Here is a 27,296-nt window from a genome sequence, read left to right as displayed (position 1 = left end):
CTTCTTTAGAAGTCCTTGACATACTTCTGTTAATGAATTTGTATACATGCTTTAGACTGATTAACCTACAGACCTAGAAAGAACGTTAGCTCACCTATCATGTTCATGTTGAATTTTGAGTTCATTGTGTGCTTGAAGTCCTCGACTAGTTGCAGGTTAGCAGAACCAAAAATAATGTCATCAACCAAGGTTATTAGAATCGGATCACAATGAACCCTTAGGATCAGATCATAAAATCGGATCGTAGAATCGTAAGATTTTAAAGATTAATAAAGACTATTCTATATTCATTTATAAACATTGTACTACAAAAATTCTACTAAAATTTGAAGTCTAAAAATTAAATCTGCAAGCATTACTTCAAAGCGATAACTATTCTTCGAATATCAAGTCATGTACACTAAACTATATTAAATCTAGATTCATGACATTTATAGATGAGACTTAGTGTTATAGACAATCTGAGTTAGGGTTGTTTAAGCTTTTGCGCACACATGAGTTAAATCATATGATTTTTATCTGGTACTGTATGAGAGATGTACATATAGATTGATTTTAATCATGCAAAAGATAAAAAGTGAAATACTTGGGCTTTCAAATAGGCCTTAGTGTCTCAGCATAGTTCAATGTTAGGATCGAACATGGATCGTAAAATCGTAAGATCCTATTGATATTATGAGATCCAAACTAAGATTTTAACATATATAGATTCTATTGAAGATCCGGATCAAAGATCAATTTTGGATCGTAAAATCGTAAGATTTTCAGATCCGGATCTAGATTTTAATAACTATGTCATCAACATATATCTGCACGATAAGCACATCACCTTTTACCTCTCTAATAAGCAAGGTCTTATCAACAAGACCTCGCTTGTAATTTTGCTGGAGAAGGTAATCAGATAAACACTGATACCAAGCTCTAGGAGCTTGTTTTAAGCCATAGAGTGGCTTGTCTAAGATATAGACATGCTGAGATTTGAGTTTTCAAATCCGGGTGGCTGCTTGACATAAACTTCCTCATTTATCTTACCATTGAGAAAGGCAGTCTTTACGTCCATTTGGAATATCTTAAATTCCTTATGGGCAGCATAAGCAATCAACAAACGAATAGCTTCAAGTCTAGCAACACGAGCATAAGTTTCATCATAATCAATACCTTCTTGTTGATTGTATCCTTGAGCTACTAGTCTAGCTTTGTTGCGCACCACCTCTCCACTGTCATCAAGCTTATTTCTGTACACCCAACGAGTACCTATGACTGTTCTATCATTTGGCTTAGGTACATGACGCCACACCTCGTTTGGCTTAAATTCTTCAAGCTCTTCTTGCATTCAACAACCCAGTCCAGATCGAGAAGCGCTTGAGTGATGTTCTTGGGTTCTTGAATTTAGACAAAAGCACAACTAGAATATTGGCATTGAGCACTAGAGTGGGTCTGCATAACTGAGTTATATGAAGATATGAATTTGTCAAGGATGGTCTTTTAAGAACTGATAACTTCGATTTGAGTCGAGTTAGGAAGAGTGAGAGTTGTAGTATTTCTTTGAGCAACTATAGCAAAGATTTTAGTGATATCTCCAGGACTCGCTTGAACATCTTCTAGAGTCACTGGCAAGAGAGTCTCATCCGCTGAAAAGTCAGGTGTACCTGTTGACATAGAGCTCAGACTCGTTGCATCTTCAGCGATACTTGGAATGACTTTATCATTCGGAGGAGGATCAATATAATCATCTTCTTCATCTTAAGGGGAGGGAGGGAATAGAGGAATAGAGGAAGAGGGTTGACTAACCTTTAAGAACAGATCCTCGTTAGGAGTTGTAGCAGCGTTAATAGGTCGCTCATCAAATCTTACATGTATGCTATCTTCAACCTTCACGGTTCACTGGTTAAGAAATCTATATGCCTTGTAGCTGGGGCATGGCCTAAGAATATGGCTTCATCTTTCCTGGCATCAAACTTACCTAACGAGTCCCTTCCACTGTTATGAACTTAACACTTCCAAACACCTTAAGATGTGAGATGTTAGGTGTTCGTCCTTTAAGTAACTCATAGGGAGTCTTGTCCAAGATAGGTCTAAGCATTGCCCGGTTAATGATATAACTAGTTGTGCTCACAACTTGAGCCCAATAACACGATGGTAGACCGCTAGATAATAACATAGTTCTAGCCATTTCTTCCAGGGTTCTATTCTTGCATTCAACCACACCATTTTGTTCAGGAGTATAGGGAGATGAAAAATTGTGCACAATCCCTTTCTCTCGACAAAAGGTGAGGAACTCTCTATTCTTAAATTCAGTCCCATTGTTTGAGCAAATTGTTCGAATAGGAAGTCCTAGACTCTTTTCCAGAAAACTAGCTAAGTCATGAAAAGCACCAAGTGCTTCACTCTTAGTCTTAAGGAAGAGAGTCCAAGTGAAGTGAGAATAGTCGTCAACAAGAACAACGATGTAACGGTTACCTACTTTACTTGGCATTTGCATAGGTCCACACAAATCCATATGAATGAGCTCGAGAGGCGCCTTCGTGGAAACTACCTTCTTAAGAGGAAAAGAACATCTGGTTCCTTTGAACTTTGAGCACTCAGAGCAAGAGGTCATAGAGTCTGGATGGATTTGAGGGAGACCACGCACAAGGCCTTTGGATTCTTGTGTAGCAAATGCAGTCTTGCGTGTCCCAATCGCTGATGCCATAGGTTTGACTGCTCCTTTATAGTGGCGAGGCACATTTGTCTAGCTGAGGAAAAACCATGATCAAATAGATAGGTATTGTCAACTCGCTTACCTTTCATTAAGATCTCTTAGTTTGGATATCGCATAACACAAGATGTTGTACTGAAAGTAACTTCATTCCCCCCTTGATCACATAGTTGAGCTACACTGAGGAGGTTAAATTTGAGATTATCGACAAGGTTAACATTATGCACTTCGATAGCGTTAGTGAGCTGAACACTGCCATGAGCCTTGATTTTACCTTGTTTCTTATCTCCAAAAGATACATTACCTCCATTCTTAGCATGAAGAGAGAGTAGAAGGGATGGACTACCTGTCATGTGACAAGAGCAGCCACTATCAATATACCACTTACTCTTTACTTCATCTTCAGTGTTGACCTCTGTGCCTAGAGTTTCTGCTGCCATTAAGCAGGACGAGAGCGAGAGAGAGCGAGAGTTTGAATCATGATTTGGAACACCTTTGGCTTTGTTTCGTCGTTTAGCCGGTTGTTTAGCTTTGTTGGAATTGCTTTGTTCTCTGAAGTATTTCCTGACCAATCTCATCATTGTTTCAACTTCCCTGTCCTTCATGATTCAAATATGCTGAGATATAATAGATATGACAATTAAAGCATATGAGCAAGCTTGATTCAAACTAGAGAGTAGGAATCGAAGCAAATGAGCGTCCAAAGCTCTGATACTAATCATAGGTTTTTGACATTCGTTAAGAACGAATCAAGTAGCTTTGATCGGCTAGCACTTATAAAAGAGTAGATCGATCAACTCGCTTAAGTGTTTTGAAGGTATAAAAGTTGAAAACACGTTTAAGCTAGTCTAAACTCCAGGTAAACACAACTAGCTAGTAGGCTAGTGTGTTAGAGTTGCGGATAAGAGTTTAGCTACAATACTTTGAACTAAAAATTGTTAGATGATAAGTTCGGCTCAAGTGCAAGATTTTCTCAAGGTGAGAACCCCAAGCTTCTACTAAGCTCGGGATAAAACTCACCACTAATTAGATTATATTAAATCAAGAGAATTACAACACTCGTAACTCTCCCAATCAATACAATCTACTTTCAACTCAATACAAGTGATCATCTCTACTCTCAAGATGATTTAGCTCACACACTAAACTCTAGCGACCTTGGCTAAGAATAGCTCTCCTCTAACTATGACTCTTACCAACTCGCTCTTGCTTTCTCCTCTCAGCAAGTGAGGTTTTTCCCTAAGCACTCAGCTCTCTAGATTTATCTCTAAAGCCTTTAGCTCTCTATACTTCTCTTAGCTCTCGTGTGCCTAACATCACCTATTTCACATATTTATAGCATTTCTAAACTTATTCTCCAAGTAAAGCAAATCCTATAATCTATGGCAATGAAGAAGTCCACGTTGGCAATCCGTGTGACCGATCCCCTCATGGAGCACATCAACGATTCCACACGTATTTGTGCTTCTTCTCTTGAGTAATTATTTTATCCACGTTGGCAATCCTCTCCACACCACTTGCGCTTCTCTAATTCGCCCAGCTTGGCGATCCCCATCATCACTATCCATAGGTAGAAATCACATATTCCCCTATCCTTAGCTCTCGGCCTTCCCTTCACTGCGCCCGAATCTTCTTCGTGTTAGTGTAAGATTCCACCTTAGGACACACTGTTTGGCGCTTGATCCACTTTTATATATTTTATAGTTAATTTTACATTTTCTTGTATGCGGAGTCTACACTCGTGAGTTTATGTATATCAGGCATTTTTTTCCAAATTAATACAAGACTTTGGAGCTGCTTAGCACGGAACGAATTGGACTAGAAAGTCGGAATTTAAGCTCAAAAATATTGACTGGATTGATTAAGGTGGGCCAGTCCATGACAAGTTGAGTGGAGTGGATGGCAAGGTTAATTAATACAAGAGACATTACTGGAATTTGGGGTTTACGTAGTAAATGAGAATTAATTGAAGCATATTTAATGGAGGACCATTATGCTTCAAAAGGAGAGTTTCTTTGACTTTCTATGAGTTCTTGTTGGCAGTGTTCTAAAAAACGTGCATAGGCGCTAGGGGATGCTCAACGTTACAAATTTATCAGAGGCGTTTATAGTTAGGCGCCACCTTAAAAATCGGCCGCCTAACCTGCCTAGGTCCGCCTAAGTGCCTCCTAGCCCGTCTAGCTCGCCTAAGCGGGGCTAAGGTGAAAGGTGTAGGTATTTTATCCATGTGATGTGTGGATGTGCAAGTGCATATAATGTGGTGGAAAGTGTAGGATTTAGTATTGTAGATCTTTTTTATGAAAAATACTATAAAGTCTATGAGTTTTGGATGATTAATTAGCATATTATATGCTTATATTAGAACTTACGTAGTCAAATTGAAAATTATGAAACAATATATTTCTATTTTATTCTATATAAGAAATTTGGGTTAAAATATAAAAAATAAATGCTATAACATTGATTCGCCAAGGCCTCGCCAAGGCTCCCGCCTAGACGCTAGGCCCCCCTCACGGCCTAGTACATGCCTAGCTTTTTTTAGAACCTTGCTTGTTGGTGAGTTTGGAGAAACACAACCGTTTTTTTTTGCTTTTGAGATTGAATTTCATGTGGGAGTTTTGAAGCTATTTTGATTCGAAGACTTGGTATTATCGTTCTAGCCTTTATTAACTTGGATTATTATTTTGTATTGAGATTGGATTTTCTTGTCTCTTGGTGTTATTGCATAGTCCATATATTGTTGGCTAGTTTATATCATTTGATTATGTCTTTGATAATGCTTGGTTAAATTCTTAGTTCTAAGGTTATGTTGATCTAGACAATGCGAATTTAGATAGAATTATGTTTTTGCCTGAATTGAAATATTGTTGATTCGTTCATAGAAGCTTTATGCCCATTTTAGCTTAGGCTAATTAGATCCTATTAGAGTTTGAGACTGAAAGGTGATAACGATAATAGGTAATCAAGTAGGGGTCTGAGACTGAAAGGTGATAGCTTTTACCGGAATCCTAGGAATTGAAACTGAGTGTTATTCGTGCTAGAGCAACTTAATTACTCTTGAGGATACTAAGCCGTCATAGATGCTCTAAGTTTAGGTTGATTTAACAGAGCGAGAAAGAAGATGTTATTTCAGTTTATATCTAGACTCTAAGTGCCTAATGGTTTTGAATGAGATTAGCTCTACGCGACAACGATTTCTAGTCTACTTTAGACACATTTACTATCGCTTGAAAGGAGTTAGAGAATTACCTTAGATGACTTACCTTCAATAATTAGACTAGATTCGGGCGGAGTTTGATTTTATCTATTGAAGCATTGTCGCAGTGATCCTTAACCTTAGATACATTTATTCCGTATATCTCCTATCTCTTTTATTTGCTTTCTTAGCTTTTGATTAGTATAGATTTCCCCAATCTCATATATTTTCGGCCTAGCACATTGATATTGTTTCAATTAATATTACATTGGTCTCTGTGTGATCAACACTTGATTACTACAACCAGGGGCAGATCTAGAATTTGAGTCGACTGAGAGCTAGAATTGTTTGCGGTACAAATGAATTCCCGCGTAGCAGGGAATTTTTTTAGGGTATTATTTTAGTGAAAATACCAAATGTATTATTAGGTAGACCATAAATTAGTATAAACTATTTTATTTTCGATGAGACACAATGAAAATATAAACAAATTCATCAATTTTATCACCTTGAAAGAAAATTAGAGATCTTTCTTCAGTAAAAATACCTAAAATAGTACTAGTTAGACCATAAATCGGTAGAAAATATTTATATTCGAGGGCAGGCAAAACAAGAAAAACATAGTTCATCTTAAATTTTTTAAATTATCGAACCAAATTTATTAAATATTATATTTTAAAAAGGTTATTCCCGGTGTAGCCGGGATTTTTTTTATATCAAAAATACCTATGATATTATTAGGTAGATCATAGATTTGTAAAAACTATTCATTTTTGGAGATAAATACAATACGAAAAATGAAAAAAATTATCAATCTTATCACTTGAAAAAAATTAGAGGTTTCTTTTAAGTAAAAATACCTAGAATATTATTAGTTAGACCACAAATTAGTAGAAAATAAACATATCCGGGGGGAAACTTTTTTCTCAGTGGGGGCTGCGTCCCCACTCATCCCAACATGCAACTGATCTCGTACATTTGCGAGTAGGTTTTAGCCACATCAATCTAGTCTTTATATGGAACTTCTGCCTTGTTTTCATGGGCTTGAGATGATGAATAGAGCATAGGCGGATCGTCGAGATTGATTCCACTGAGTTCTCAAGAACCGAATGCTCTTGACTAATCATGATTATCACCTCATATACACGAATGGATGGGATATGAAGGTTTAGCATGTCAGTCAAATATTCAATTCGATACGATGGATGATGGGATTGACTCGGTTTTCACTTTCCTTGATTAGTTGATTTGTTAATCTTGATTCAATTACCGGTCATATGCGTGCAATAGTGGCAAAGATGCAAACTGTCCAATTAAAGCTTTCTTCCACCCTGGAAATATGTTGTCTGACTGGAATCGTTCTTTTATTGTGTTAATTCCTAAGCAAGATAGCCCTTCAAACATTAACCATTACCGTCCGATCGGACTTTGTAACTCCTCGTACAATATACTTTCAAAACTTATGGCTAATAGGCTTAAGAAGCTCCTTCCCAAAATCATAGGTCCACTTCAAGGTGCCTTTGTGGAAGGACGCCTTATTCAGGATAACATCTTAGTAGCACACAAAAAATTTCACTCCTTCCATAACAATAAGCGTAAGGGTCATTGTTGGATGACACTCAAAATTGACATGGAAAAAGCTTATGACAAGATTAATTGGAATTTTATTTATGAATTTTTTTCTAAATTCGGATTCAGTGGGAAATTGATAGCTTTAATGAGACAGTGTATGGAATCGGTGAATATCTCAGTTCTGGTTAACAATCAACCGGGTATGGAGTTTCAACCCTCTTGTGGCCTCCGACAAGGAGATTCCATTTCCCCCTTTATATTTATTATTGCAATGGAATTTATGGCAAGATCACTACAACTTTTCTCATCCTGGCAGAATCAACCAGTTGGAATTAATATCACCAACTCTGGCACTGTTACCCCGATGTTGAGCTTTGCAGATGATACGATTATTTTTGCAAATGCAACCTTATACTATATACGCTTTATAAAACAGTTCCTCGACAATTTTGCAGCTCAGAGTGGCCTCTCAATTAACTTTGAGAAAAGCTCCTTACATATTTCCTCAAATGTGTCCAAAATTAACGCCAACCAACTGGTAGGTGAGATTAATGTTAAGATTACCTCGAAATTAGAAAAATGTCTTGGAATTCCACTGGTCAAAGGTATTATCAAAAAATGTATTTTCGATGAATTTGTTAACTCGGTTAAACATTAATTGACTAAATGGAAAACTTCGTCGCTTTCACAAGCAGGGCGAAAAACCTTAATTCAAGCTATCAGACTAGTAAAGCAAACTATCTTATGCAATGTTTCCTGTTGCCTTCTGGCACTTGTAAAGAGCTTGATGATATCTATAAAATCCTACTGGAATAATTTTGCTGCTAATTTCCATCCTCTTATTAGTTGGGATAAGATTTACAAACCTAAAAACGAGGGCGGTTCTGGTCTCAGACTTTCCTTTGAAAACAACAAAGCACTTCAGATGAAGCTTCTTTGGAGAATCCTGGCATCTCCGGATAATATCTGGGTAAGAATTATTAAGGAAAAATACTTAGGCAACAGTAACTTATTGGAGATTCAGAAGTCGAAAAAATTCTCCTGGCAATTCAACCGCCTGATCAGCCTCATTCCAGAATTTAAAAAAGGACTCAGATCAGTTATTGGTAATGGAAAGTCAACCTTTTTCTGGACTGATACGTGGATTGGTAGTGATCCCCTGGATAGGAACTTCCAAAGCTCGAATTATGATGAATTATTTTGGATTATATCACTTCAAACCATCAATGGGACACCAAAAAGTTGCTGAAGGTTTTACCATTCGCAGTGGTGGACACAATTTCTTCCCAATATCTTCCAAAAAAGGACATTCCAGATAAACTCATTTGGAGCCTCTCGAGTGATGGTAGTTTCTCCACCAAGGCCGCCTTTAATCTGTGTAGAGCAAAGGGTGTCGAGGTTAGCTACAGTCACCTTCCATGTTGGAAGGCGAAACTCATCCCTAAAGTGGATGAATCATCTAACCATTTGTTCTTCGATTGCGTATTTACTAGGAAGGTCTTCTGCAACCTCGACTATATCAAGAACACTAACATCAAGTTGACAAAATATGGCGATTTCATAACTTCAATGGATGCTTTTTGGAAACAGAACCGGGATGGTGATCTCACATTCTTTGTGTGGTGGAATATTTGGCAAATGAGGCGAACATACTAAGGTTAATAATATCATAGCTACTGTGCTGAGCCAATACAACATGTGGAAGCTAAGGGATGATTCGGTGAAGAACCGTAGCCTCTCTAGAAAATATATGGGAAAAACGCTATGGCGTAAGCCTACTAGAAATATGATAAAAATCAATTTCGACGGATCGGTTAAATCTAATGGGCAGTGTGCGATTGCCTTTGTATCAAGGGACCACTCTGGCTCCGTTCAAGCTGTTGATAAAACATATTTGAGTAATAAATCTGTACACCAGACGGAAGCTTTGGCTGCTCTGTCCGCGATCAGGGCAGCTGGTGGTTTGGGGTATAAGGAGATAGTGTTGGAAGGTGATAACCAGACTGTCATCCACGGGTTACAGGGGGCCTCTCGGGTTCCCTGGGAAATCATGTTTATTATTGAGGAGACTCGTGAACTTCTTGCGGGCTTTAACAAGGCGGAAGTTAGACAATGCAAAAGAGAATGTAATAAAGTGGCGTACTTCGTGGCTTCTAATCAAGTCAACATCAGCGCTATTATGATTACAACTCGACTAGCCTCGTCAAGGGAGGTGTGCAACTTCGATCTCAGGAGAAATGAGTTTTTGACACTTCAACATGCATCCCATTCGGTGCGGGATTTCTTCTCAATCATCTTGTCCGATGATTTTGGCCTGTCAGGTGTATAGGTCTTCGGTTTGCTTGTACAAAAAAAACACTATTTCCACTTATTTAAAATTACAGTGCTATTTATCATGATTCAGTCATTTTCCCTCTCTTTTTTTGCAATTTAGTGAGGTTGCACAAGCAAAATTATTTTTTTAACGAGTAACATGAAAATCCTTCATAAATCTAGGTAACCTAAATCATTATATATGATTATTTTAATAAAAAAAATCGAAAACAAAAACTGAAACACATTCTAGAAGGAATAAGAGATTGAGTGTTGTCTTTCTCCATTAGATGCAATCGCTGACTGGGGGAGACACCGGACAGACATAGTCAACCTGAACCACAAGAGAAATCGAGCGAAATCATTGAATCTGAAGTTGGAGATTTGAATCCTAGAATGGAGAGAGTGGAGCATAGATTATGAGAGTTGATGGTTGATTTTATATTTTTTCTCTTTTACTCCCCTCATCATCCGAGATCTAATTTATAATTTTCTTATTTTTAATGAAATTTACACCTCTCCTCATCCTCTAATACCACTCACATTGTTGTCGTGGATAGCCGGGGCAAATGTCACATTTTTGGGATGATGCCTAGGCATCATCCCCGTCTCACCTAGTGGGTGGGCATCGTGCCTCCAATGTATTTATTTTTTAGATCTTTTACATTAAAATAATATAATGGTTAATTTATTAATTTTAATTTTTAATGTAGAGTTAAATTGTTAACTTTAATTATTACACATTTCATTAAATAAATTTATAATATTAAAATAGTCTTAAATAACGAAATCAAAATTTGAATTACGACAAAGAAACATGTTACACTATGCGAATTACAGAACATACCAGAGTTCAACAACAAATATGAAGACATTAACGCGGACGGAAACAAGCTTAAAAATTGACATAAAGACGACACACTAGAAAACAATTAACGTTCAGTCAATGAAATTGGCTTGAACTCGAGCTAGGAGTTGAACCGTTTGGTGTGACATAGAACGATTCCTGAATTTCTCAAATTCTGGGGGACATGTTGTGGGCTATCATTCATCATCATCAATAGGATGGTGGAGACCAGGATAATCCATTTTAAACCTCGTCCACTCAGCATATAGTTGTTTAAGCATGCTGAACCTCAACTTCTTTGATGCCCGTCTTGTAGCCTATTCCAGTAGTCTCGTTCCACTTTTGAGATATAACATCTCAACCTAGATCCGTGCATCCCGGGTTGTTCTGAATGTAGTGGATAGTATAAACAACCAAAACATCGTCAAGATCGTTATTGAAGTCATAAGTAGCTTCACTTTCCTGTTGTATAAGTCTAAATACGTTAATATTCTAGTTTTAAAATGTTGTTATACATCATCACATAATTTTTTTTACCTCTGTCTGAGGAACGTCAAACATCATTTTTGTGACAGTTGACGTCGTCCATGCTGGAACGGGACGCATGTTGCTGCAATTGCTGTTAGAAGAATAGTAATGGAACACCGTACCAACACGATACCTAAGAGATACCCTTGAAAAATGGCTCATGCTGCAAAATATAGAAGGGAAAAGATGTTGTGGGATGATGCTCACGTTGAAAAAAACAGTGTATTTATAGTTGAAGTTGGAGGGAGAGAAGGGTTAAGCTACAGTGTAGGTCACATGCAAATTTCGAATCACTCTCTCATGATGAGATGAGACAATGTCCCAGGTCTTTAGCTGCAAAAAGACTGCATGGTAAAGTCACATCTGTGACAACTATAATACACTACGGATCACATGCATTTGAGAATCCAAGAACAAATTGATGATATTTTGGGTCATAGGCCCAAGTTAGGGTATTTCCCGTATTATACAAGTTGGCCCAAGAGGAACCAATTTTGTGTAGCCCAAATTGTATGGATATCCCAAATTGTATGGATAACCAAAACCGTAATTATACAACTACAAAGGAACATTTTACAAGACGTGAACTGGATAAAACAAGCAAATTCAACAACAAACATAACTGCATTGAACTTAAAGCAAACAAGACACACGATTGTTGAAGCTCGGACAATCAACGCAACCTCCAAATATGTTACATTAGGTCCGAAGTGAGTCTTTCATGCGTGTTGACGTGTGCATTTGACGGTTCATATTCATGTACTCATCGAGAGAGTTTGTTCGAGAACTTGCCCTTTTGACACGAATTCCATCATTGAAATCCCTAACACTTTCCCTCGTGTCTTGTTCGAACTCCATTCTCAGGCTTTCCATCTCACTGTCGTAGTTTTTGTAAGTGTGGTGCTCATCCTCCACTATCATATTGTGGAGTATGATCCAGCAATCCATGATCTTCCGGAGTGTGGATCTGTTATGGGAAAGAGCCGAATTGTGTATTATTTCAAACCGTGCTTGCAAAACTCCAAATGCATGCTCCACATCTTTCTGACAAGACTCTTACAGTTGAGAGAACTTTGACTACATATGAGTTATCAAGTTGGCGACTGTACTCACAAACGTAGCCCAAGATGGATAGATGCCATCAGTTAAGTAGTACGACATGTTGTACTTATGCCATTAACATTAAATTCCACCTGAGGTGTCGTGTCGTTGAGAATATCTTCGAACAATGATGAACGCTGCACTATTGATATGTCATTGAATTTCCCCAAAATCCCAAAGAAAGAATGCCATATCCACGTGTCCTGGGTCGCAACAGCTTCTAAAACAAGGGTCGGTGTTTTGCTTTTCCCTTGGAATTGATCGTGCCACACCGTTGGACAATTCTTCCATGTCCAATGCATGCAATCGATACTCCCTAGCATGCCCGAAAACCCTCTTGCATCATTGATAGCTAGAATTCGTCGTACATCATCTTCATTGGCCCTCCTCATGTAGGTTGCACCAAATTCCGCGTAAACAACATCACAGAAACGCGACAGACATTCCAGGGCCGTACTTTCACCCAAGCGGCAATACTCATCGATCGCGTTGGCACAAAAACCATAAGCTAGCACGCGAATGGTTGCGATGCATTTTTGGAGCGTGGATAACCCCGGGTAGCCAACAACATCTAGCTTGCGCAGAAAGTAATCATCTTGGTGGACCACACCATCAACTACTCGTTCGAACAAGGGTCTCCTCATTCGGTATCTACATCGGAACTTATCTGCATATGTTGCTACATGACCGAAGTAATCTCGTTCCAAAAGCAAGGCACAATCGACTCTATCTCTGTTAATAACTTTACGCTTCTTCCTTGAATTTCTTTGTGGTGCTTGGTGTTGTTGTACTTGTTGTTGTTGGACGATCTGCATCATACAAGGTACGTTGGACCGTACGTAACTACTAACTTGGCCGAGGAGATTGTCAGATGATGAAGAGTTTGATGTAGTAGACATGTTTGTGTTTGGTTATGAAATGAAAGAATATCGGTGTGTGAAAAATGAGTTGCAGAGTTATGAAATGGAAGAAGGTTGGTGTATGAAAAGTGAGTTCCATCTTTGCTTTATATAGAGATGGCTCATCCCTTTGACTCCGAATTTAAATCCAATTTCAAATTCAAGTCGAGTTCAAATTCAAATTTGAATTCGGCGCCAAATTCAAATTTAAATTCGGAATCAAATTCAAATTCAATTTCAGAGCCAAACTCTGAGTTGCAGTGCTTCAGACAACGTCGCAGAGTTGCAGAGTTGAAGATTTTCAAATTCAAAAACAACTTCAATTTCATTACAAACATGCTTAAACAAACCATTCTTCACACACCGACAATACAAACACACTTGCAAACAATTCACACTTCAGAAAGGAAAACAAACACACTTAAACAATACAAACACACTAAAAACTTAAACAAACACACTTAAACAAACACTCAACTTCAATTTCATTACAAACATGCTTAAACAAACCATTCTTCACACACCGACAATACAAACACACTTGCAAACAATTCACACTTTAGAAAGGAAAACAAACACACTTAAACAATACAAACACACTAAAAACTTAAACAAACACACTTAAACAAACACTCAACTTCAGTCTTCCGATTCTAACTTTGCAACCAGTTTATCCACAAATTATCTTTGCTGGGCATTGAGCTTGGGGTAGTTGCTCCAAAGTTCCATCAACTGCACCATCTTTTGAACTTTTAACTCCTCCTTTCTCAAGGCGATTTTCTCCTTCTTTCTGCCCTCCTTCATTTGCTCCTTCGTCATTGCCCACTCAATCTTCTTTTTTTCAATTTCAAGATGTTGGGGATAATTATCATTGAATTGGGCCATCCATGGATTATTACATCCATCTCGGAGTTAACAGAACTAGAACTCTTACCCATCATTTTCTCCTTGTCGCGACCCACCGGACGTTTCAGACTAGATACACTATCGTCCACCAACCGGTAGCGCTTCGTCCCACTGTTGCTACTAGTTGATTCCCTTTGATCAACCCCATCATCATCCAAATCTGTGGTGAAATTAATTTGATGATCCTTCTTCTTCAGGTAAGTCTGCCAGTTTAAGTACATTTCGTACTGCGGGTACTCCTTCAAAACATCCCATTGTTTAAACATGGAAAAACCGTTGTGAAAATTCGGGTTTTCCTTGTGAAACTGTTGTGCAGTTGCTAGCACGTCATCCTCGTTGCACCCGCTGCGCTGACCAATTGCAGACGTTGCCTTCTCGTAGCATGCAAGCCAATGATTCATTTCCTCCTTGATTCGACCAACTCTTTTCCGGAGGGAATTGCAGTACGCCAAATGAGGTCGGGATACATCACATCCCTCCTAGCATCCTCGTACTTCTCATGTATCTTCTTAATTAGAGTGTCACACCTTTGATTAGTCCCAACAATGGGATCTGAGCAAACATCCATGTAGCAACAAAGGAGAACGAGATCCTCATTCTCCAACATTGCACATTCCTTGGTGGAGCTTTGACGTTTGACTCATCATCCCTGCCAGTGGCTGCCTCCTTCCCTTCTCGGCTACGAGCCGTTGTCTTAGGCAGGGATTCGGGCTGCGTCTCCACAACAAACTCCACATCGTCCTGCAAAAACCTTCCGTGTGGCTGATATATAGGAGACGAGAAATATTGGGAGTGCTGCACTTGAGGTGGAGTTTGAAACAAATTCCGAACGGCGTTCAGTGAAGGTGAGCTTGATGGAAGAAGCCAAAGCCTCTCATACATTGGTTGTATTTCTCTGGCTCGTTTGCATTCAACCAAGCTAGCATATCAGGAGTTAACATGCTAGCATTGAAGTTTGGGTCCATCTTGTCGGAAAAATAAAAAATTTAGTGTTTTTTGTGTTTAATGAAGAGAGAAATGAGAGACCGAGGTAGGATGATCCAAATATAGCAAATATTGGTCTCTATTTATAGAGCTCGGAAAAATAGAATCGTTGGTGTTTTTATTTATTTTTAATCATTTTTACATTTTAAATTATAGCCGTTTTAGTAAATAGCCATTGTAAAAACGAAACAAATAATTCATAATCGTTGGCCAATCAAGGACTGCCACGTGACAACCCCTTTAAAATACCAGAAATGTAAAAAAAAATCGTCCACTCACAGGTGGACACGTCGAGCAACACAGGTCTGCTTTGGCTGACCTTTCTTCTTCCTCGCCAACGGCACCCGACGTCTTCAAATTTCGTCCTTGCCCCGACGACGAGCATGCGTTGGGGGAGAGCCGCTGCGACGCGGCGACGCCGGCACCCATGCCGGCTCCCGCTGCGGACGGTCTAATCTCAATCATTCATATTTCTAAACCTACAACTTATATTACTCATTATATTTCATGAGGTTTGGACCTTAAAGGCAAAATTTTTATCGTTCAACCTCGCTATAGAAATCATGAACATACTGACTAAAAAAGTGATGAAAAAGTGACTCGGTAATAATTTTTAAATAAATCGAATCCCCTATGTTCATTATTTGTATAACAAGATTCGACTATGAAATTTTCGCATCTCAAGGTTTAATTTCACCGAACCTAATTCCATATTTCATTGTAACATAACTTTTCACTAGAAATTCCCAATAGATTAGATACTTAGAATCAGGTACAAGTGAAAGTGGACCTTAAAATGCAAAAAAATTCATAACAGAACTCCACCGAACATAAATATAAAATTATGAATAGGGTAAATTTGTTGGGACATGATCATATGCGTACAACTCATTTCATGCGTACGTGCGTATATGAACCTTTTTGTGTTATTTAATGAACCTCGATGTCTTATATTTTGAACCACATATCTACTATGAACCTGAAATTTAATGAACATGCACGGAGATTCATAAATTACACAGAGAAGTTCATATACGCACGTACACACGAAATGAGCTGTACGCACCAGAACCTCCCTCTAAATTTGTTAATCTATTAAAAAAAGGAAAAAGAAATTTTAATTATTTAAAATTTGTCACTGTAGTGTTTTTCACCCCTTTATTAATTTTTAGTTAAATTTGAAAATTCATACACTATAATTTTATTTAATGTGAAGTTTTCGCATTGAGTAATTATGATTTAGGACGCACAATTCTTACATCTTTCTCTAGGTTCTCAATTTTTATCCTTTTGCACGTTCTTCATCGAATTTGTTGTTTACTGCATCTACTAATATCCATGGCGCTCTATTTTGCGCTGGTAGTCCGTTGCTGTCGATTATCACCTTTGTTGTTCTCTTAGGATGGTCAGTTAATTGTTCAGTTATGGAGGCAAGAAGTGAGGCTGGTTCCCTTTCTTCATGGCAACCGCGAGAAGAAACGCTTATGGAGATCTGTGGGATACTGGAACATCAAGTCTCAAAGACTTCTACAAGTGACAAATCTCAGAATATGCAGCGGCAGCAGCAGCTCCGTCATTACTCTCAGATTCCACATTTCAACAACTATCTCGTGTTCATTCTCTCTCGTGCCCAAGTATGCTTTGTCCACATGCTTTTCCTTCTGACTATATGTCTGTTTCATGTAAATCAAAAGTGCTGAGTCTGTTCACTTCTTCCGATGGGGCTATTGATTGTGATTATGTTTATCGTCTCTTGTTCTCTAACCCATCGAGTGTCAGATTTTTGTTTGCTTAATTGTAGGTTATATTTGCTGTTAGTTGATGTCCAAATTTCTCTTCCTTTCCCAGGCTATTTGGTTAGATTTTTCCACAATTTAAGACTTGCTAATTTGGCCTTGTTGCTCGATTTTAATCTAGGTGTTAGAAAACAAAGGTGCTAGGAAATTTGTAAAACTTCTGAAAGATATTAATTCTTCTGGTCTAGGTGAAGCTGCTGTGCCTAATCTGAACTAATGAAAACTTCAATATCTGATTGTTGCCTTACTGTATGTAGGGAAAATCGTTGGAGATACGACAAGCTGCTGGCTTGCTTTTGAAGAACAATCTTGGAAATACATTCAAGAATATTTCCCCTGCAAATCAGCATTACATAAAGTTTGAGGTATTACGCTGCCTCGGGTCACCTGATTGGAAAATTCAGAGCACAACTGGAACAATCATCAGTGTTATTGTTCAGCTGGGTGGTATTGTTGGGTGGCCTGAGCTGCTCCATACTCTTGGCACTTGGCTTGATGGTGATGATCTTAATCAATTGTATGGTGCAATGGATGCTTTGTCTAAGGTATATTCTTTCCATCAAGTTTAAATCCCCTGACGAGATATCTATGCTAGATTTTGCTGAAGATGAAAGTCAATGATAAAGTAAAAATGTGCTTCAAGGTGCAATTCTGGCTGTTGTAACTTGAAAAGCTTGTTATGAAACTGTAAACGAGGTTAAAGCAAACATGTTAACTGCTTTTCACCCTTATGGTATGGCGGTATCTTATAGATTCTGATTGAATAGTCATTTTAGTATATTTAGGGACTCAGGACGCTGATAGATTTAGTAGGTTATTGCAAATATTCTATTTAGATGCTGTACTGGTAGGACTGCATAACGAACTGTAACTGTGATAGAAGTGATCCGGGATGAATTAACTTAGGTTTTGATGTGATTCTTATTGGCAAGTAATATACACCACAAAGCAATTTTAGGCATAATAGATGTGCATGCTTAGCCCATAATGATAAAGATTTATCTTTATAACACCAAATTAAATTGTTGGGTTAATTCATTTCTTTTCTTTTCTTTGTTACTGTTTGTTTAAATATAGTTCTCTTTGACAATTAGAAATGTTATGGGAGTTCTATAAATTGTTGTTCGTTTTGCTGCTTTTTTTGCTATAAAAAAGTTATACTCTTATGCTTGCTCCTACTGTTTAAGATATGATCGGTAATGAAGGTGAAACTTAGAGGAATAAGGCAAGAGAGACCTATGCTCTAATGCCATGGGAGTGAAAAAGGAAGCTGGGATTATTGAGATTTTTGGATCTGATTAATTCTGTTGAAGAGGTTACAAACAAGAATATAAGCCTTATCTTACCCTAAAAGTAACAAGTACAAAAGCTGTAAAAGGGACAGAAAAGTAACAGGTACTAATAAAGCTGGAAAAGAACATTTAGAAACCTAGCATAATATCCAAGGTAATTAAAATCGGGATTTTAGGGTCGGATCATATGGAACCCTTAGGATCGGATCGTAAAATCGGATCGTAGAATCGTAAGATTTTAAAGATTAATAAAAGACTATTTTATATTCATCTATAACATTGTACTACAAAAATTCTACTAAAATTTGAAGTCTAAAAAGTAAATCTGCAAGTATTACTAATTCTTTGAATATCAAGTCATGTACACTAAACTATATCTAAAATCTAGATTCAAGACATTTATAGATGAGACTTAATATTATAGACAATCGCAGTTATGGTTGTTTTACCTGTTGCACACACATGAGTAAAATCCTATGATTTTTATCTGGTACTATATGAGAGATGTATATATAGAGTGATTTTAATCATGCAAAAGATAAAAAAAAGTGGAATAGTTAGGCTTTCAAATAGGCGTTAGTGTCTCATCATAGTTCAATGTTAGGATCGTATATGGATCGTAAAATCGTAAGATCCTACTGATATTATGAGATCCAATAAGATCCACAGTAAGATTTTAACATGAATACATTCTAATGATAGATCCGGATCAAAAATCAATGCTGGATCGTAAAATCGTAAGATTTTAAGATCCGGATCTAGATTTTAATAACCATGATAATATCCTATGACTGAAAGTATTACTTACATGGAATTATCATAATAATTACTTCTTGAAATGACAATGAAGCTTTGAAAGATGATATTTGTCTTCGATTTTGCTTATTGAGAAAGATTGCCATGAATCTGTTTCTCTAAGGCAATGTTCAACTCTAAGTTCTGCTGGATTACCTTTGCTATAAAGATTCTAGTTTCTTCTTACATAGACACTGAGGCTTTCCGAATTGCTAACACAACTATGTTTGATGAACCTTATGATGCTTATAGATATGCAAGGATGCACCGCAAATATTAGATTCAGATGTGCCAGGCATGAATGAACGACCAGTAAATTTATTCCTTCCAAGATTTTTCAAGGTTTTTTTCTCCCAATGTTCTCATATGGATTTTGTTTATATAGTACTTATTTCTTGCTATGAAGGGCATTGATCTGCCTTCTAATTACACTGCTTATACTTGCAACATTTTATGTGCGAATGTTTTTTTAATCTCCTTATCTGGTTTTGGACAAACAGTTGTTCCAATCACAACATTCAATGTTGAGAAAGCTGGCTCTGAGTTCTGTTAACCAATACATCATGTCAATGCCTGCTGTGAGTATATGTACAAATTTGTCTTAGTATGATATGTCATGATTTTATATGATAATCATCTTTCTCTTTCAGTTTCTGTATAAGTCAATGGACCAGTATCTCCAGAGTTTATTTATGCTTGCCAATGACACTATGCCAGATATCCGGAAACTGGTAAGGTGTTGTTTCCTAGTATATCTTTATTACTTACTCCATTGAGCTCTGGAGCTCTAGAAGGATTAGTTTCTTCTTATAGTAGAATTTTTGCACAATCTTATTCTTTTTTGCCTCACTGCTATAAAAAAAGTTGTTTGTTGAGGAAGAATGGAGAAGAGATGATTTTTAATAGAAAAATTCCTGTCTGAATGGTCTGATGAAGGGAAAGAAGGAATTTTGGGATAAAGTGCATGCCGGACTTCTAGAAGTAATATCATCTACGCTAATAGGAAAAATTTACGCTTCACAACGCTTTTTCTGCAATAATACCTTTCTGTTAGAAAAAATTATTTAGTTCTTTAGTTTCACAACAGAGGTACTGGATTTATACTTCTACACAATACACATGGCTTAGCCTGCAGGATATTGTTGACCCGTTCATTCCTCTTTTGATACTGCAGCATTTAGCTTAACCTCCCCTTGTAGAAGTGAACGAATTATAGTTTCTTTTGCTAATATATATATTTTTTGGTATTAAGATAAATTTATTTAATGTGTTGTGCATAATGTGAACAGGTATATGATGCTTTTGTTAAGCTAATTGAAGTCCACCCCTCTTTCTTACAGGTCGGAAATGTATTATGATTTTTTTCCCCGTGCAAACTTAAATTATTTGACTGATTTCCTATAACATAATACTTTCATCATTCTGCACCCGAAATACTGCAGCCATATCTGAGGAATGTCGTAGAGTATGCACTGCAAGTTAGCCAGGATGGTAGTGATGAATTAGCACTTAAAGCTCGTGAAATTTGGTTAGTGTTTATGCTGTGGTCTTATCTGGCTTTCACATTTGCGCATTGCTTGGTAATGATTCAAATTTATTGAAAAAGAATTTCCTGTAATTTGCATTTCCTAGCGCTGCATATTCTGATGCTTCATTGCCACCAGAGGACCTGAGAGAATTCCTGCAGCGGCTGATTCCTGTAGCCTTCTACCATTTATGACCTCTACCTGCATATCTTTCCTCTTTTCTTTTTTTTTTATAAATGTTTATAACTGACTAGTATGTATTTCTAGGTCTTATCTTCAAGTAAGGTCTTTGCTGCTGCTGATGAATCACTTGCTGAAGCAGAGGTCTGTATACTAGCATGCTTAGATTCCCTCCAAAATTTTTCATGTATTGGCTGATATCTCAGTGTATGCCCTGACAATTTTTACACTTGAACTTTATCTTTCTTCTCTTTCTTTCGCAGGATCAGATGCCTTATTTACAGTCTGATTTGGAAAACAATGCATTTAAGCCACCTACAATGAACATCTCTGCTCAAGAATGGGTGTCTCTAATTGAAGACTTCCAATTTGGAGGGTCACGTCGACAACAATGGACCTCTCAGTTTACCCCACTCTCTCTCCTCCTCGACCTTTCTCTCTCCTCCCTCCTTAAAAAGGATTTTAATTCCTCTACCAAGCTCAACATCCTTGTCTTCCTCCAAGAATTCTCCTTCCTCTTGATCTCCTCTGATTCCATCTCTAAAATCATTGAAACCCTAAAGCTTGTGATCCAATCCCCAATAGATGGTGTCTCCGTTACTTTTTCTCTTAAGGAGCAATTCCTCGTGTCCACAACCTCAATAATTGTAACTTTGGATGATGAGGACAATGGTGCTGTTTTAGCAGAGCTTGAGAGTCTTGTAGCTATTTTAATTGCGATTATTAATCGGCCTAATCATGTAGTTGACCGTCAAACACGCGCCGTGGCCTGCGAATGTCTACGCGCGTTGGAGGAGAGATTTCCTGGCTTGTTGGCTGAGATTGTTGGGCATTTGTGGGCCCTATGTAAGATCGAGAAATCACATGCTTGTCAGAGCTATCTATTATTGCTTCTCCAGGTAATTCATCATATTGTTGACAGGAAGTTAAGAGTTGATTCTATTGTCAACATCTCTGTTCCCTTGTCTCCCTTTAATGTCCCCAATTGGTTGAAAACTACTAGTGGTGGTTATGGTGGTGAAGAGCTATCAAGTTCAAACGGGAAAGAATTAAGGAGAGTTGTATCGTTTCTGCTGGAATGGGCTCAGGTTTTGACGCCTTATGGTATGGCAGATTTCTTGTCTATGGTTATACCTCTAGCTGTTGCACTTGAACTACAGGTGTCATTGTTGAAGGTTCAGTTTTCAGGATTGCTGTACACATTTAATCCATTGCTTCACCATTTGGTACTGATAATGCACTTGAATTTTCCTGCTGCATTTGTTGGGCAAGAGGGTGAGATTATGAAGCGCCTCTTTTTGATATCAAGAGAACGGCAGCATAGATTGGAGTTTCGATTGCTTTCCCTTCACTGGTTACTGTGTATTGTTGAAAAGTTTTTGGCTAATGAAGGGAAGGTTGGTCTTGTCTCTGGAATCAGAAATTATATCTTTCCGAATGTGTTTGATCCTCTTGCTTTGAAGTCTTTGAAGCTGGACTTGTTTGCGTTGTGCTATATCTCTCTTGATTCATGGAGATGTAGAAGATCAGGGGAGTCTGTACCTGAAGAAAAGGATCTAGAATTCTTTTTTAAGTACTTGGATTGTCTTGTACATGGGTTTAAATGGTTGCCTTCTCAAAGCACTGACATTTCTGTGGGATTTCGGACCATCCATAAGTTATTGACTGGTTCATCAACATCTCAAACTGTGCAGGAGTCTACCATCTTTCATACTGTACAGGTATGTCTTACATGCTTACTCTCCTTTTTTTGCTTCCAGTTCTGTAGTTTGCTGAGCTCTCGAGGAAATATCTGGTGAGTTTGAGAACAATCATTCCAATATACAGTTATGGCATGTGTAAATAATAAGTCATATCTCATTTGAAGTTCTGTTGACTTAATAGCGCGGTGTTATTTCAGTAGCATTTGGAAATGCAAATGTGTAACTGTATAGGCTCTTTCCAACTAAAAGAACATATGCAAATTAGAATGGAATACCTTTTCATACAACTTTTCAACAGCAATGTAAAAAAAAGAGCGGAACATATTCATAACTTCTCTTGAGGTGACAAACTGAAATTCTGACAGTGGAATTGGAACTTTATGCATTTAGGTATCTTCTATGTTTCTAAAGGTTATTAGAGCATCTTCTGACCATCTGTTACAAAATGTCTCCTTATGATATTCCTATGATTATAGTATTCATATAATCTTTTTTTTCCTCTTCCTGCAGAACATGCTGTTAAACTTAATATTCGATTCCCAGAAGTTGGTACCTGTAGCTGTTGCTCTGGTTGATCGCATGCTTCAATGTCAGAATCACTTTTTTCTTGGCGAAAATCTGCTTCTGACATTCGATGAGCATTTGCTTCCTAAACTTCCATTAAGTCACGGATTAAGATCATATTTCCCAATATTCGATAGAATTTGCAGAAGTGGTAGCATTTCTCCTCAACGCCTTCTAGTTCTACTCAAGAAGTTCATTGTTTTCCTTCAAAACGGACACGGCCCAGATTCTGGATTAAAATCTTGGTCTCAGGGCAGCAGAGTTATCAAAATATGTAGAACAATGCTGATGCACCATCCCACTTCCAGATTGTTCATTCCACTTTCTCACCTTCTTGCATATACTTCTCTTTATTTCCCTGATCTCGAGGTCCGCGATAATGCAAGGTACTCTTTCTAAGCTTTATTTCATATGATTTGATTCCTTGAATTGTTTTCTAAGCATATCTAATTACCAGGATCTATCTGCGGATGCTAGTATGTATCCCCGGGAAGAAACTAAGACAGATGCTGAATTTCGGTGAACAACACATGGGCATCTACATGGGTATCTCACCATCACCACACTCAAATTCATTCTTCAATTCAACCAAGTCTAAAACTATCTCGTCATACATTCATCTTGAACGCGTGGTACCTCTTCTAGTGAAGCAATCTTGGTCTTTATCCTTCCAACTTTGGGATTGACTCAAAAATCTTCCCATAACGAACCAGTGGATGATAATCCTGAATTTGCCATGGAAGCTAGTAGGATCGAGCGAAAACCAGAGGTTTTGCGAGTAATGGACTCAAAGATCACAAGAATCTTAGAAATACTTCGGCTGCATTTTTCATGCATTCCTGATGTTCATAATAAACACACACATAGACTCAAGATCAAAATATCATGTGTACTGAGGCTCAAATCAGAGGCTTTCGAAAGCATCTACGCAACCATGCTATTGTTTTCTTCATCAGCTCCGTATGGAAATATTCCCTCTTATCATATTCCATTTCTTACCGGCGATATTATTCCGGAAACTAAAAAATCCAGGTCAGCTGTAATGATCGAGATAGAGCCAAGAGAACCGGTGCCTGGATTAATTGATGTAGTAATTCAGTCAAACGCAGAGAACGGTGAGATTATCAATGGACAGCTTCAGAGCATATCAGTTGGTATTGAAGATATGTTCATCAGGGCTATCGCCCCTCCCAATATCGCGCAAGATTCAATTCCTGAATATTACTCTAATCTTTTCGAGGCATTGTGGGAGGCTTGTGGAAGCTCTTCCAACACAGGGCGAGAATTATTCTCATTGAAAGATGGAAAAGGGGTCGCGACAATATACGGTACACAGTCAGTGAAGCTAATACAAGTTTCGTCTTCTTATGTGATTCATGTTGTTGAGCAGAATCTAGCGCGGTTCGTTGTGAGTGTGATTGGTGAGCCGCTTGTGACGCTGGTGAAAGATAGAGGGATTGTTAAAGATTCTAGTTGGGTGGTGGATTCCTCTGATCGGAAAGATTCTTGTGAGTATGAGCAATGGCCTCTGTGTTTGACCTATTACAATGAAGAAGATCAAGATGAAGATGGTTCGGGTAATATTGTGAAGACAAACATGGGTGGTTTTAAGGTGTTGGTGTTTCTGCCGCCGAGGTATCATCTTCTGTTTCACTTGGAAGTTTCTCATGTGTCTACGTTGGTTCGGATTAGAACGGATCATTGGCCGTGCCTGGCGTATGTTGATGATTATCTTGAAGCTCTATTCATTTCCTGAAATGTTGGAGAAATTCCGAATATACATTCTTTTGTCCGTGTAATACACATTCTTCCGGTATAGTATAGATGTATACGAGGTGTAATGGTGTAAATGTCCAAAATTTCTGGATTTGCCGTTTTGTTGTCTTCTCAATTTTTGTGTTTGGCGACTTCAGATTTCAGAACTAACTCAGCTTTGTTGTTGCTGGGTTATGAGTCAAATGTCACGCCATATTGTTTTTCTACTCAGCTGCGTTGACATCTGGCAGCATTAATCATTTCTTACTCAAGGTCCAGGCGGAGCCAAATTCTTAGGACATTGGGGACACAATGAATCAACCATGACCATGAGTCCATGATCGTGTATTTACCGTGCCTTTTTCATGAACACATGCATTACTGGGGCTCATTTGATGTCTTCTGAAATCGGAAGGAAATTATAAATTATGCCCAAAGTACATGTAGATTTAGGGTAGAGATGCGGAATATAAGGAAAAAGAGAATAGACGAGAGAGAAGATTGAAAAATAAAATATGAATTTTTGAAATGGATCATGCCTTAACTTTTTTTAGTGAAATAAATTTGTTTTTTGAGGTTAGAATAACTTATTCTGATAAATAAAAGAATATCTAATTTTTGTTAAATAAAATAAAATTCTTGAACGACTCATTTCTTATACCAATTTTGGAATGACAAATGTGACGAATTAAAGTATATCAACCTTCGATATATCTCTATGAACTTGAATAAGGTTAGAATAAATAAAGGATTTGGACATTTAAAATAAATAATTGTAGTAAACTTTTATATACAGAGTAAATTCACTAGGCCTCATATAATTCTTTAACCCCCTCTTCTTTAGAAATTACATTGACATCCTTATGACAGTTTTTATGGAACTTTTCCATGATGGTTTTTACGTGTCTTCCAGCATGAAAATTTGTCGTAATCAAACTTCTTTCAAGCTTGGAGAATTTTTACGTATCATCAAACTTGTCTTCAAACCTGATAATTGTGTTCATGTGTCATCAAACTTGTTTTAAACTCGATAACAGATTTTATGTTTCATCAAGCTTGAAAATGTGTTATCATTGTCATCAAGCTTGACTCATCAAGCTTGAAATAGTGTCATCAAGCTAGAAAAAAGTATCATCAAATTTTTCTTCAAGCTTGATGATTGTTTTTAGGTGTCATCAAACTTGAAAAAGCGTCTACACGTGATCAAGATTGAAAAGTGTCATCAAACTTGTCGATGCGGGATCAAAATTTTCTTCAAGCTTGATGATTGTTTTTACGTGTCGTCAAACTTGAAAAAGTGTCTACACGTAATCAAGCTTGAAAAGTGTCATCAAACTTGTTGATGCGGGGTTAAGCCACGTTTCGTGATCTAGATAATAAGCACTCAAAAATAACATAAAAGATAGATTATGTTGTGGAAGTAAAGCTCAAACGAGTCACAAACCAAAGAAAGAAGATGAAACCGGTGGAAACAAAGACAAAACCCGATACCTCGATTGGCATGAATCACACCTAGTGATGCAAGAACCTCATCAAAACATTGCAAGAGTTTAGAAACTCAGAATTGATCACCAATCTACAAACTAATGGATAAGAGATGAAATCAATAGCAACAGGATAGAGACCTAATACCGACTTGGCAAGAACCTCTTCCAATGAATCAAAGATCTCACCTTAATACAGCTCTACACAATACTGAGGCGGTGCAACATTTGAAGCACGAAGAGTATGCTTATGAAGTTGTCAAACTCTTAAGCTAGATCAATCAAACAAGATCATTGAATTTTACTTGGAAATCATTTTTATCTGAATTTGACATGCTTTGAAAGATTTCATCGGATACAAGGAGTGGATATGGATCAGAATATTTACCTTAGAGGATATTTTCATTATCATCTTCAACATTATTCTTATAAAACCTATTACTAAAGCAAACTAATTCCGTCTACTTGTTGCATTCCAACAATAATTTCTTCTATGTGTTCCTATTTGTGATATGCCACCTCATTTAAATAATTAGTTTATTTTTTATTTTATTAAGACTGATTATTTTATTATTTTTAAGATAGACTTTAAACATAGATCTTATTTTGTTAAAAATAAGATCTAATTACTTGGATATTGATTATTACAATTTTAGCCATAATGTATTTTAATTTAGAGACAATTTGTAGTGTGAAAGATCCCATCTAATATCTAGCACTCAAGATTAAAAGAGGGAAAAGGAAAAAAGGAAAAGGAAAAAATAAGGAAGGGCATTTTAATTTGTGTGTTCACAATCTGTACATTTGCTCCAGACGAACTCGAAAACCAGTTCTATTTATCTAAGCCTTTGAAGGAAGCAGTCATCTTCAATGGTTTGCTAACGCCGATCCAATATGAGGGTTTGTATACTATCTGCTTTGGATGCGGAGAATTTGGCCATTTTCAAACTCGTCCCCAAGACCCAGCTTGATTGGCCAGACTTGCAGAGGCGAAAAAATTGACCAACACTGATGGATCGCCGAAGAAGAAAAAAACATGGAGTGCTTGGATGGTTCCTACTCCGAGACATTCTCACCCTACAGTTTCTAGCATGAAAACCGAGGCTAATAGGTATACCAACCCAGCTGCTTGTAGAAACGAGAGGAGATTGAATTGA

At 37.5% G+C, this 27,296-nt stretch overlaps 2 pseudogenes; one reads left to right on the top strand and one right to left on the bottom strand.

Moving 5' to 3' along the window:
* Positions 1–11,853: 11,853 nt before the first annotated feature.
* LOC141249494 (uncharacterized) lies at positions 11,854–13,154 on the bottom strand (annotated as a pseudogene).
* A 6,336-nt stretch (positions 13,155–19,490) lies between these two features.
* On the top strand, positions 19,491–24,656 carry LOC141249493 (AP-5 complex subunit beta-1-like; annotated as a pseudogene).
* Positions 24,657–27,296: the final 2,640 nt, after the last annotated feature.

This window comes from Phyllobates terribilis, unplaced genomic scaffold (assembly GCF_046119375.1).
Source record: "Phyllobates terribilis strain yellow unplaced genomic scaffold, ASM4611937v1 Scaffold_4646__1_contigs__length_58563, whole genome shotgun sequence".
Lineage (NCBI taxonomy): Eukaryota > Metazoa > Chordata > Amphibia > Anura > Dendrobatidae > Phyllobates > Phyllobates terribilis.
The sequence above is the reverse complement of the archived record's forward strand: the minus strand, read 5'-3'. Positions and strand labels throughout refer to the sequence as shown.